The sequence below is a fragment of the Chiloscyllium plagiosum genome, unplaced genomic scaffold, assembly GCF_037043375.1.
Source record: "Chiloscyllium plagiosum isolate Xiang-an unplaced genomic scaffold, Cpla_swu_hap1 HiC_scaffold_2, whole genome shotgun sequence".
NCBI classification, from domain to species: Eukaryota; Metazoa; Chordata; class Chondrichthyes; order Orectolobiformes; family Hemiscylliidae; genus Chiloscyllium; species Chiloscyllium plagiosum.
This window is the reverse complement of record NW_028270140.1, coordinates 31,488,905-31,501,468: the sequence shown is the minus strand read 5'-3', so window position 1 is coordinate 31,501,468 and position 12,564 is coordinate 31,488,905. Positions and strand designations below refer to the sequence as shown.

Genomic DNA, 12,564 nt, shown 5'->3' with positions numbered 1-12,564 from the left:
CTTTCAGGCAGCACTTTCCAGATCATTACAATTTGTTAAAATTCTCACTTTCTTCTCTTAGTGAAATAGATTTTATTGAAAGCCATTTTTTCGGATTCAGATACTACAGTAACAACTTTGAGCACAATGATAACTACGACTATGTATCATTGACTTGTAACTCCATATCTAATCTAGATTTTTTATAAAAAACAATATGTAATATGAGCATTTCTCATAAAAAACAACGTACTGTGAGACGACATACTTTATAATAAAATGAACTGTTTTATTTGTAAATTGAATCTAGGAACTGTTTCAAATGCCACAGTCTACATTTAAACTGGTGTGGAAAAGGATAGAAATCTTAAGATAGCCAAACTTGTCTAAAAGAAAATAATGGGGCAAGAGATTCATTGTGACTCTAACAAGGTCTCAGGCAAAACTTGACAGCCCAGTTATTTATCTCCTGGTACATAGTGCATTTCATGACTCAACGACATCCCAAAGTACTGTGTAACCAATGACATAGTTTTAAAGTGTGGTCACTGCTACAATGAAGCAAGTGGAACATAGCAAGTTCCTAAAAAGGGTATTGTGATAAATAACCAGTTCATCTGTTTTAGTGATGCTGATTAAGAGTTAAGTTTTTAAAAAGGACACTAAGGTGAAGACCATGTTTAAAAATACAGCCATGGGATCCTTTACATCAACTGGAAGGGAAGACAGAGCCTCAGTTTTAAATCTTATCTAAAGACGCACTTCTGATAGTACAGCACTCCCTCAATATTAGAGAGGATCAGCCTTGTGTTTTACTGTGAAGTATTGGAATTGGACTTGAACCCACAACTTTCTGACTCAGCGGCAAGAGTGCCAACAACTGTCATGGCTGAGAATCAACAATACACATGAGAATTTATTTGAAAACAAATCATATAGGTTTTTGATTATTAAGCAGGACAATTTAATGGTTTACTACGGACATCGACTTTGGTCATCAACCACACACTTGCAGTAGTAACAAAGGTGAACAGTCTGACACATGCTGAAAGAATTTAGCAAGATTCTATTGTTCTTCATAGCGACATTGCAGATTGGTGAAGGCTGTTGTTGGAATAATAATGCACAGTAGGAGGCCACTTAGTCATTGCATTCCTGCTGCCTCTTTGAAAGAATTAATCAATTCGTCTCACTCCCCTGCTCTTTCCCCATGACCCACAAATCTTATCCCTCAAAATGATTTATCCAATTCCCAATTCAAAGTTACTTTTGAATCCGTTTCAATCCAATGCATCAGATAGCATATTCAAGATGGTAAAACTTGCCACATACAATAAATTCTAATCTCCTCACTTGCTCTTATGCCAAATACCTCAAAATCCTTGGCCCCTTGTTGCGATTCTCCTCACTTACCAAGTGAAAAACCTTCCTCACCCTGTGAAACCCTATCAAGTGAGATATGTTCTTGTGAGCAAAACATCTTGGGATAAGGCAGGTAGACATTAGTTTGTTCCTGTAGACTTTTTTTTTTGTAAATCACATAAGCTGCTATAGAAAATAAAAGAGTTCATATCACATTATAAATGGAAGCACCTTGGAAAGTATAGAGCATTAGAAGGAATTGGTGTGCATATCCACAGATACCTGAAGGACAGGTAGACAAGGTGGTGGAGAAGGAATATCAGCTGAGACATAGAATGCAAAGGCAGAGAAGTTACTCTGGAACTGTAGAAAATGCTGGCGATCCCACAATCGGCATACTGAGTTCAGTTACAGAATCATAGAGAAGTACAGTACGGAAACAGACCCTTTGGGCCAACTCATCCATGGTGACCAGATATCCTAACTTAATCTAGTCCCACTTGCCAGCACTTGGACCATATCCTTCTAAACCCTTCCTATTCATATATCCATCCAGATGCCTTTTAGATGCTGCAATTGTACAACCCTCCACCACTTCCTCTGGCAATTCATTCCATAAATGCACCATCCGGTGTGTGAAAAAGTTGCCCATTAAGTCCCTTTTATATCTTTCCGCTCTCACCCTAAACCTATGCCCTGTAGTTCTGGACTTTCCCACCCCAGGGAAAAAGACCTCATCTATTTATCTTATCCATGCCTCTCATGATTTTATAAACGTCTACAAGGTCACCCCATATCTTCTGACACTCCAGGGAAAACAGCCCCAGACTATTCAGCCGCTCCCAAAGCTCAAATCCTCCAACCCTGGCAACATCCTTGTAAATCTTTTCTGAATCCTTTCAAGTTTCACAATTTCCTTCCCATAGGAAATTCTGGTCATTTTATAGGAAAGATGTTTTTACACTAGTTAAGGTGCAGAGGAGACTTACCAGAATGCTGCCTGGGCTGGAGGTTTTGTCTACGAAAGTTAAGAAGTGGATTTGCTCGGGTTGTTTTCCTTGGGTCAATGAAGATTGGAAAGAACTTAGGTTATGGAGTGGCATAAATAGGACGGTTAGGAAAGCACTTTTGTCCCCCATCAGTAAAAGGGCTTAAAACCAGGGGACAGAGACTTAAAGTAAGAGGTAGAAGGCAAAGAGGAGAGTTGAAGAGAAATATTTTTCCCACCCAGAGTGTGGAGGAAGTCTGAGATTCACAGCCTAAAAAGGGTAGTGGAGTCAAAAACTTTTATAACTTATTAGCAGTATTTAGATATTCACTTGCATTGTGTAGCCTCCAGGGTTATGGTCCAAGTGCTGGAAAACAGGATGAATGTAGTCAGAATGTAGTTGACCAGCATGGACACAATAGGCTGAATGGCCTGCTCCTGTGTTGTAAACATCTAGAATCTATAATAATGCCACACAATAGGGACTAGTGAAAGAGGCAGCAAGTGAATGGAGATGTGATTGGGAGGGAAGGAGACAGACAGAATGACAAACAGGGAGAGATAGAAAGTGACAGACAGCAAAACCAGAAAGAAAAAGGATTGACATTCACATCACCTGGAAATGGTGACTACTGAGGTCTAATTTAGTGATTTATGAAACATTTACTGGTCTATAAATTCTTTGTTGTTTTTGTACTGAATGCCTTTATTTAGAAAGCTAAGAATCCCATACATTTCATTGATTTTGTCTTAACCTCTGGCCCATGCCAGTTCCTGGAAATATTATGGAAATTTAGACCTTTCCAAGTTGAATTAGTGGAAAGAAGCCAACAAAACCCACAACTACCTGATGAAGGAGCAGCGCTCTGAAAGTTTGTGCTTCCAAATAAACCTGTTGGACTATAACCTGGTGTTGTGTGTATAAATGCTTTCAGAAAATGCTAGGAAGCTTCCAGGATTATTTCCAGGGGAAGGGAAGACGAGGAATTAAAGAGCCCCATGTGGAAACCCAGTACATCCCTTAGAGATGAAAGCAAGCTATTGATTGGTGAAGGAAAGTGTAATTAAAATAGAACATTGTCACAATGACGTAAAAATAGCAACCCCGCTGCTGCCTTTCAAGAAATGTCACCCTACATCATCTTGGGCGTGTGCAAACAGATAAACAGAGTACTTGTGCTGCTGTCATCTCAAACAAGACGATCAAATCTACAAGGGAGAATTAATGTAACTTCAATAAAATACTGGGATGATTGTATACTGATCTCATCTCATCTGTAAGACTGTAGCTTTTGTCAAGGAATGGAGAAAGTATTTTTAAAATTTTCACCTAGGTATTTGAAACCCAAAGACAGATGTTGATTGGGCTGAGAAGTGACAAGTAACATTCAGCTCACACAAGTGTCAGGCAACGACCATCTAAGAGACAATCCATCACTGAATCCTCCACTAACAACATCCTGGGGAGATTACCATTGGCCAGAAACTGAATTGGATGAGCAATGGCACAAGTGACAAGTGTGGTGGAATACTTCCTACTAGCCTGAATGAATGCAGCTCCAGAAGACTCATAGGCTACTTTGTCCTGGATGGTGTCAAGCTGCTTGTGACAGGCACCATATCCACAAACATTCATTCCCTTCACCTCTGACCCAGTAGGAATGCACATCAGCTACAAAAGGTACTATAGAAATTCTTCAGAAGAAAAGTCCTTAGACAGCACCTTCCTAAAACACAACCATTTCCACCAAAAAGTACAAGAGCAGGAGATATAAGGTACACTAATTCTGATAGTTTCCCTCCAGTCACTGTCCATCCTGACTTGGAAATATATTGCTTTTCTTCAGTCCTGATGAGCCAAAATGCTGAAATTCACTGCCCAATAGCATTGTGGGTCTACTTACAGCAAATGGATTGCAGCAATTCAAAAACGCAGCTCACCATCAACTCTTAATTAGGGACATGCAGTAAATGCTAGCCATGGCAGTGACAACCACATCTCAGGGGTCAATTTTCAACAAGATTAGTTATGACTTGACTATATTTCCCTCCTACTTTACAAACCTTGCCCTATGGCCTTTAAACTCGAAATGATGTTTCTCAGTTGACAGGGATATAGGTGAGAGCATGTAATTAAATGTGTAAACTAGATGTTGAGTAGACTGCTCAGAAATGCAGGCAACAATTGCTTAGTGGCAGCCCTGCCTTTGGCTGCCAAAGCTGCAAGTTTTGAACTCTCTCCCTAAGCCTCACTGGCTCTTTTCTCCTTTACAATTTTTGCCTTGAAAGCTTTCCTTACCGTACTTGCCCCATGTCATCATTTCACTCAACTTGAATTGTGCACCATAACAATCCTCCGTGAAGAATTTGCGACATTTTACTTCATTACCAGGTAGAAATAGTGAGATAATTGCTTCAAAGAGGTTTCTCCAATGACTGACAAGAAGCTCGAGGTTTTTAACTCTTTCTAGGTGCATACCCGGAGATTAACATGTGATCTCCCAGTGTAAACTATTCCATGCGTACGCTCCCAGTGGTCTATTCCCAGGTGTACTATTTTCCCCCACAGTTAACCAGAAGGGATCTTTCTTGTTTTTTTTATTGTACCTAATCAGATTCATCTCTTTGGCAATCCTTCCCTGCCTCCTGCATCATAACTACTGTAATGCATGAAAGTACTGAAAGAAAAGTAAATAAAAATCAAACTTTGCTTCATGCCTCCCCTCAAATCATTCTTCAGTTCCCCACACCCCCCTATTCCCAACAGTACCCTGAAGTTTAAACTTCAATTCCTGCAGACTCCAGGGCAACCTTAGGAGAGCTGAAAACTCAAACGCTTCATGAGCATTAATTGTGCATTCTGTTGCTCGATATATAAACTAGTTATATCAATTAAAGAGGCCCCACCGTTCTTGATTTTCAACTTGATAGGAATGTTTTTACTAAAGAATAAAACACACACAAAAAAGGGAGCATGTTAGACAGCAAAATAATGAAGTAGAAATAAGGTAGTCAAGTATTTTTAAAATTCCTTAATTGATTTGCAGAAAACAAGCAGACTCAAAAAGCAAAAATTTGGTTTTTATGTAGCTATACTATCACTCTGTCTGTGAATTTTCAAGTTGAGTGTGTGGTGCTGGAAATTTCAAAGCTGATGTTATCTTCATTCCGTCTTTATTTAGTCACAGGCCCAGTTAGTTACTCCAAATCTCTCTGACTCCACTGAACAGTTATCAATTCTTCAGAATTGCTCTCGAGTTTAAGAAATTCTGGGTTTAGTTGCGTCAGCATCACAGACAAATATCGATATTCTTCCAACAATAACTAGCACAGCCCATGTCAAACAGGGTATTATTTGTTTGGGTATTAGTCCCTGATGAAAGCTTCAATGGAAATAACCTAAAGCAGCTCTTGAATATTTCATGTGATTGGGCAGTCAATGAGTCTTTGGAATGCTCTTTCCTCTGTAGGATTGTTCTTCCAAAAGTCTGGCAGTGATGGGTCAAATGGCCTCTAACGTTGCAGCAGTTCTATGAACTGTATAACCTCGTACCGCAGTTTATGGTAGTCTTCTGCATTTAGAGAATTAGATATCTTCCAGGTCCATACAGTAAGAAATGGATCTCGTAAAAAGTAGAGACCACAGCTGTTGAAATAACATGCCCCAAATCCTCTCTCCAATCACATCATCTGCCATTAGCTGCCACTGTTTGCTATCCCTTCCTTCTCTCAAGCATTTTGGACAATTCAGTGTGTTAACATTTATTAAGGAATGCTTGTCCAGTTACTTTTTCACAAGCAACCCAAATGAGATTTAAATCTTAGAGGTTTATCATGCTTCAGGATCTAATGCCTACAAAACAGGGGGACCATGGTTTAATATTCACGAATTGATCTGGAAACAATTATGCAGAGCCACAAAGTCAACAGTGAGGTGCTTCAAAAGCACAGCAGGTCAGGCAGCATCCCAGGAGCAGGAGAATTGACATTTCGAGCATAAGCCCTTCATCAGGAAGGGGTCCATATCGTCTTGCTAGTCCTCCAGCTCTCAGCACCTTGATGTTTTTGGAATGTCCACAAATAAACACAAGTCAAGACTTGGATCCGTCCTCTGTGATATTTTCAAACAACACTTTAGTAGTCATGAAAATTGTAACTTACAACACACTAGCAGATTAACCAGAAGTGATGGGAAGAAAAGCAAAGACTATTGCAATTTCTTACAACTTCTCAAGCAATTCTACATTTTAAGCTTTCCTTTCAAACCTTTAATACGTGTGCTCTATAAATTGAGCTGAAAGCTAATCTTTAAACTCCTGTTCAGTTCACATCAAAAACACAAACAAGCTGGTATGCTTTACGCTGTTTGTCCCAGGACCAGTCCATTCAATCCACCTATTGAAAAGCCCATTTTTAATGAATTTCAAATGGTTATAACACACTAAAAGCCTGCTCAGTAACTCTTTTGGAAGCTTTTGACACCCTTCCAGAGCAGTGGTTACCAAGTCACATAATAATTTGCCTGAAACATTTTTCACACTTTTGATCTAATCTATCACTTAGTTCTTTTCTAAAATTAAAATACTTTGGCATGTGTGTGCTATCCAGTGCCAAGAGCAAACAGCGTGGGACTAATCAGTCCCAGGAAATCTCCTGCTGTTTATAGAATGACACAATTCAGAAGGCTGCCATTGGTCCATCATACATTCTCTGGCTCTGATAGAAAGAGCTTTCAGATTAATTCCGTTGTCTTTTCTCCTGTTCAAGATATTTGTTAGTGGGAGTAGAAAGACAGCATCTTACTATAAGGAATCAATACTGCTTCAATATCCCAACAGCCCTCTGAAGAGATGATGAAATAACATTAAAAGAATGATGTTTTCACTGCTTCCTGACACTGTACATACACAGACCTGTGCACACACTGTATCCTGGTTTCAATAGAGGACAAGTTCAATCTGAAGTAGGAAAGATTGATAAGCAGGCTCAATGTCCTGAAAACACCCAATGGTGCCTCTCCAGGATGGGGTCCAAACCACGGGCTCAGATTAATCTAGTAGCTTTTATCTAAAGTAGAAACATGCTGCAAGTGACAGAATTATTTCAGGATCGCCACCTGCAGCATTTTGCTTTCCTCTAATTTACATTATATAACAATTCATCTGACTCCAACCATTCAATATTTCTAGAGGTCTCAAAAATAAGCGAATGCATTTTCTTACCTCACACTATTCCAATTTGGAATCTTCCACAATGTAAAAGCTTCCTGATACACAATGAGAATTTGATAAGCAAATACTCAAACATTGAACTCTACACAGTTGAACTTTGTTTGAAATTCCATCATGCAATGGGCCACACCCCACAACTGACTTCTCCAGTAAACCCAGAACTAGTTGCAAATAGTTTGGGTTTACTGTAGAAACCAACTGTTGGTGTGCCCCATTGCATGATGGAATCTCAAACAAACAGAATTCTACTGTTTCAAGCATTTACCAATTTCCTCCTTAGAAAGGGCTGGAGGAGCAAACTAACAAACAAAAAGCGACTTTCATAATCTTGGAGTGTCCTTAAGTGCTTTACATCCAATGAAGAATTTCAAGTAGAGCTGCTGTTGAAATGTGGGAAATGCAGCAGCCAACAGAACATTGCAAGATCCCACAAACAATAATGAGATAATGACTGAATAAATATGTTTCTTTCTCAATGATGTGGATCCAGAAATTAAGACCAAACCAGACCTCCTTTCCTCGGTAAAAACAACGATTGCAGATGCTGGAAACCAGATTCTCGATTACTGGCGCTGGAAGAGCACAGCAGTTCAGGCAGCATCCGAGGAGCAGCGAAATCAACGGTTCGGGCAAAAGCCCTTCATCAGGAATAAAAGCAGAGAGCCTGATGCATGGAGAGACAAACTAGAGGAGGGTGGGGGTGGGGAGAAAGTAGCATGGAGTACAATAGGTGAGTGGGGGAGGGGATGAAGGTGATAGGTCAGGGAGGAGGATGGAGTGGATAGGTGGAAAGGAAGATAGGCAGATAAGACAAGTTATGAGGACAGTGCTGAGTTGGAAGTTTGGAACTGGGGTGAGGTGGGGGAAGGGGAAATGAGGAAACTGGAGAAGTCCACATTGATGCCCTGGGGTTGAAGTATTCCGAGGCGGAAGATGAGGCGTTCTTCCTCCAGGCATCTGGTGGTGAGGGAGCGGTGGTGAAGGAGGCCCAGGACCTCGTCAGAGTGGGAGGGGGAGTTGAAATGTTGGGTCACAGGGCGGTGTGGTTGATTGGTGCGGGTGTCCCAGAAATGTTCCCTAAAGCGCTCTGCTAGGAGGCGTCCAGTCTCCCCAATGTAGAGGAGACCGCATTGGGAGCAACGGATACAATAAATGATATTAGTGGAAGTGCAAGTAAAACTTTGATGGACGTGGAAGGCTCCTTTGGGGCCTTGGATGGAGGTGTGGGCGCAGGTTTTATAGTTCCTGCGTTGGCAGGGGAAGGTGCCAGGATGGGAGGGTGGGTTGTAGGGGGGTGTGGACCTGACCAGGTAGTCACAGAGGGAACGGTCTTTGCGGAAGGCGGAATGGGGTGGGGTCCGTTTGGAGGTGGCGGAAATGTCAGCGGATAATTTGGTTTATGCGAAGGTTGGTAGGGTGGAAGATGAGCACCAGGGGTGTTCTGTCCTTGTTACGGTTGGAGGGGTGGAGTCTGAGGGCGGAGGTGCAGGATGTGGATGAGATGCGTTGGAGGGCATCTTCAACCACGTGGGAAGGGAAATTGCGGTCTCTAAAGGAGGAGGCCATCTGGTGTGTTCTTTGGTGGAACTGGTCCTCCTGGGAGCAGATATGGTGGAGGCGGAGGAATTGGGAATACGGGATGGCATTTTTGCAAGAGGTAGGGTGGGAAGAGGTGTAATCCAGGTAGCTGTAGGAGTCGGTGGGTTTGTAAAAAATGTCGGTGTCAAGTCGGTCGTCATTAATGGAGATGGAGAGGTCCAGGAAGGGGAGGGAGGTGTCAGAGATGGTCCAAGTAAATTTAAGGTCAGGGTGGAATGCATTGGTGAAGTTGATGAATTGCTCAACCTCCTCGCGGGAGCATGAGGTGGCGCCAATGCAGTCATCAATGTAGCGAAGGAAAAGGTGGGGAGTGGTGCCGGTGTAATTACAGAAGATTGACTGTTCTACGTAGCCAACAAAGAGACAGGCATAGCTGGGGCCCATACGTGTGCCCATGGCTACCCCTTTGGTCTGGAGGAAGTGGGAGGAGAAATTGTTAAGGGTGAGGACCAGTTCGGCCAAACGAATGAGTGTGTCGGTGGAAGGGTACTGTTGGGGACGTCGGGAGAGGAAAAAATGGAGGGCTTGGAGGCCCTGGTCATGGCGGATGGAGGTGTAGAGGGATTGGATATCCATGGTGAAGATGAGGCATTGGGGGCCGGGGAAATGGAAGTCTTGGAGGAGGTGGAGGACATGGGTGGTGTCTTGAACGTATGTGGGGAGTTCCTGGACTAGGGGGGATAGGACAGTGTCGAGGTAGGTAGAGATGAGTTCAGTGGGGCAGGAGCATAATGAGACAATGGGTCGGCCAGGGTGGTCAGGCTTGTGGATCTTGGGAATGAGGTAGAACCGGGCAGTGTGGGGTTCCCGGACTATGAGGTTGGAAGCTGTGGGTGGGAGATCTCCTGAGGTGATGAGGTTCTGTATGGTCTGGGAGATGATGGTTTGGTGATGGGGGGTGGGGTCATGGTTGAGGGGGCGGTAGGAAGAGGTGTCCTCGAGTTGGCGTTTGGCTTCAGCGGTGTAGAGGTCAGTGCGCCAGACTACCACTGCGCCCCCTTTATCTGCTGGCTTGATGGTGAGGTTGGGATTGGAGCGCTGCGCGTTGTGAGGGTGAGAGGTTGGAGTGGGGAAGGGGGGTAGACAGGTTGAGGCGGTTAATGTCCCAGCAGCAGTTGGAAATGAAGAGGTCGAGGGCAGGTAATAGGCCAGCGCGGGGTGTCCAGGTGGATGCAGTGTGTTGGAGGTGGGCGAAGGGGTCCTCAGAAGGTGGGCGGGAGTCCTGATTGAGAAAGTAAGCTCTGAGGTGGAGGAAGAAGTGTTTGACGTCATGGCGTGTATTAAATTCATTGATGCGTGGACGGAGGGGGATGAAGGCGAGTCCTTTGCTGATCTGGTGTGGGCGTGGAGTTGGGAGTGGGGCAGAGCCAGTAAATGGAGTGGGTGTGATGGTGGGGGGAATGGGGGTGGAGTCATGAGCAGGGGTGGTGTTCCCCACAGGGTTCTGGGGGCCGGGAATTGTGACAGTGGGATATGTGGGGCACGTGTCAGCCAGTGAGTGGCATTGGTGGGGGCGGAAGTGGTGGCAGACACGGCAGTAGGGGTGGCGGAAGTCACTGAGCATGTGACATCAGCGATGATGTGAGGGGCGGAAGTGATGTCACGTGTTATGCATGAGGAATTATGAGGGGCGGAAGTGGTTGTGGGAGGGGTCATGATGGGGCGGAATGACATCATCAATCAGCGTGGAGGTGACAGCTGCACCAGCCGCATGGCTAATGGCATCCAAGCAGTTCCAGAGGCCAGGGGAATCTTTAGGAATGTTTGAGGAGCACTGGTTATGGAGGTGGGTCGATAAAAGTTTGTTGTACTTACAGTTTTTGATGTTTGAGATGGAGTTGAAATACTGTTTGTTGAGAGTATGAATTCTCCTGAGGATGTAGTACAGAGTGGGTCCTTTGCAATTCTGCGAGAGTGTGGCCCTCAGCTTCCCCTTCCCCCACCTCACCCCAGTTCCAAACTTCCAGCTCAGCACTGTCCCCATGACTTGTCCTACCTGCCTATCCACTCCACCCTCCTCCCTGACCTATCACCTTCATCCCCTCCCTCACTCACCTATTATACTCTATGCTACTTTCTCCCCACCCCCACCCTCCTCTAGCTTATCTCTCCATGCTTCAGGCTCTCTGCCTTTATTCCTGATGAAGGGCTTTTGCCCGAAATGTCGATTTTACTGCTCCTCGGATGCTGCCTGAACTGCTGTGCTCTTCCAGCACCACTAATCCAGACCTCCTCTCCTACCTGCTGAAATAGCAACAGTAGAACTTTTACAATTACCTGGGAAAGCCAAAGACATCCCAGTTTAATGTCTCATCTGAAACATGATACCTGCAACAGTGCTACATTCCCAAAGTACTATACTGCAGTGTCAACTGAGATTACATGCACACAACCTACTGATGCATGGAGAGTATTTCCCATTTAACCAAAGTTAAGACAGAGAAATAAAACATTAGATTGAAATCACATTCCACCTACTCAAGTGCCTCACTGTACAGGTCAGAAGAAATGTTGACTTAATTACAAAACTAAAACTGACAGACTGTTCCTTGCAGTTATGGTGTTATAGTATCTATAGTATCTAAAGAGACTTGTGTTGTCAAGGTGTCAAATCTCCATTGGGTTAGGTTACACAAGTGGTCATGTGATCCTAAACATGTAAAAGGGTTTCTTATGTAAGGATAGCTAATTATTCAGAATAAACATCTGAAAATAGGCAAAACTGTAACAGTTGACATTAACAGAAAACTACAGGCTTGATATCAAAATTTTCATTTTTATACTAGAGTGTTTAAATGTTCAAATGGTAAAACAGCATTAACAAGCATACACAGTAGTTCACAGTTTAGTATTTTGGTTCAGGGATAATAAATCAAAGTACAAAGTTCAATGCTTACAGAGACTGACAAACAACAATTTTCAGGGGTGTGCCAAGAAAGAGACTGTCGGACAGCCTCAAAGTAGATGAAGCCTTTGAGATTTCTCATACATTGTAGACTGTACTCTCACCTGGCTTTTACATCTAAGTGTAGACTACTTTTATACTTATAACAGGAATACTTTGAGATTTACTGAATTTAATAGTTTTTATAACAAGTGTTTGTTAAAAGTTTTAAAAAAAGTGATGTGATCTGGAATATATTGCCTCAAAAAGTTCGTTCAAACAGATTCAATATACCTTTTTAAATGAAAACTGGGTAAATTCTGCGGAAGTCCAATATAAGGTGGGTCAACATACTGCAAATTTGCATTCAGTACTAGGTTTCATGGCTTCCAAAAATAGACAATCCAATGCAACGTGCCAATTCCCAAGGGGTGATTATCACCACGACAAGAACGTGCAAGGATAATTGCTTTACTCATAGGTAATTTACATAGATACAGAAAGGAGGTGAGTTTGTGCAA

The 12,564-nt window shown here is 43.0% G+C and overlaps 1 protein-coding gene across 7 annotated transcripts in view; it reads right to left on the bottom strand.

Moving 5' to 3' along the window:
- The window catches only part of pip5k1ba (phosphatidylinositol-4-phosphate 5-kinase, type I, beta a), a 160,477-nt gene that overhangs the window by 77,281 nt on the left and 70,632 nt on the right, over window positions 1–12,564 (bottom strand). Inside the window, exon 1 of one of the 7 annotated variants that reach the window (XM_087995749.1) lies at window positions 10,975–10,996. The exons of the other annotated variants lie outside the window; for them this stretch is intronic. The gene's annotated coding sequence lies outside the window, so the exon portion shown is untranslated. Of the gene's footprint in view, window positions 1–10,974; window positions 10,997–12,564 lie in introns of those variants that run through there. 7 annotated transcript variants of the gene reach the window in all.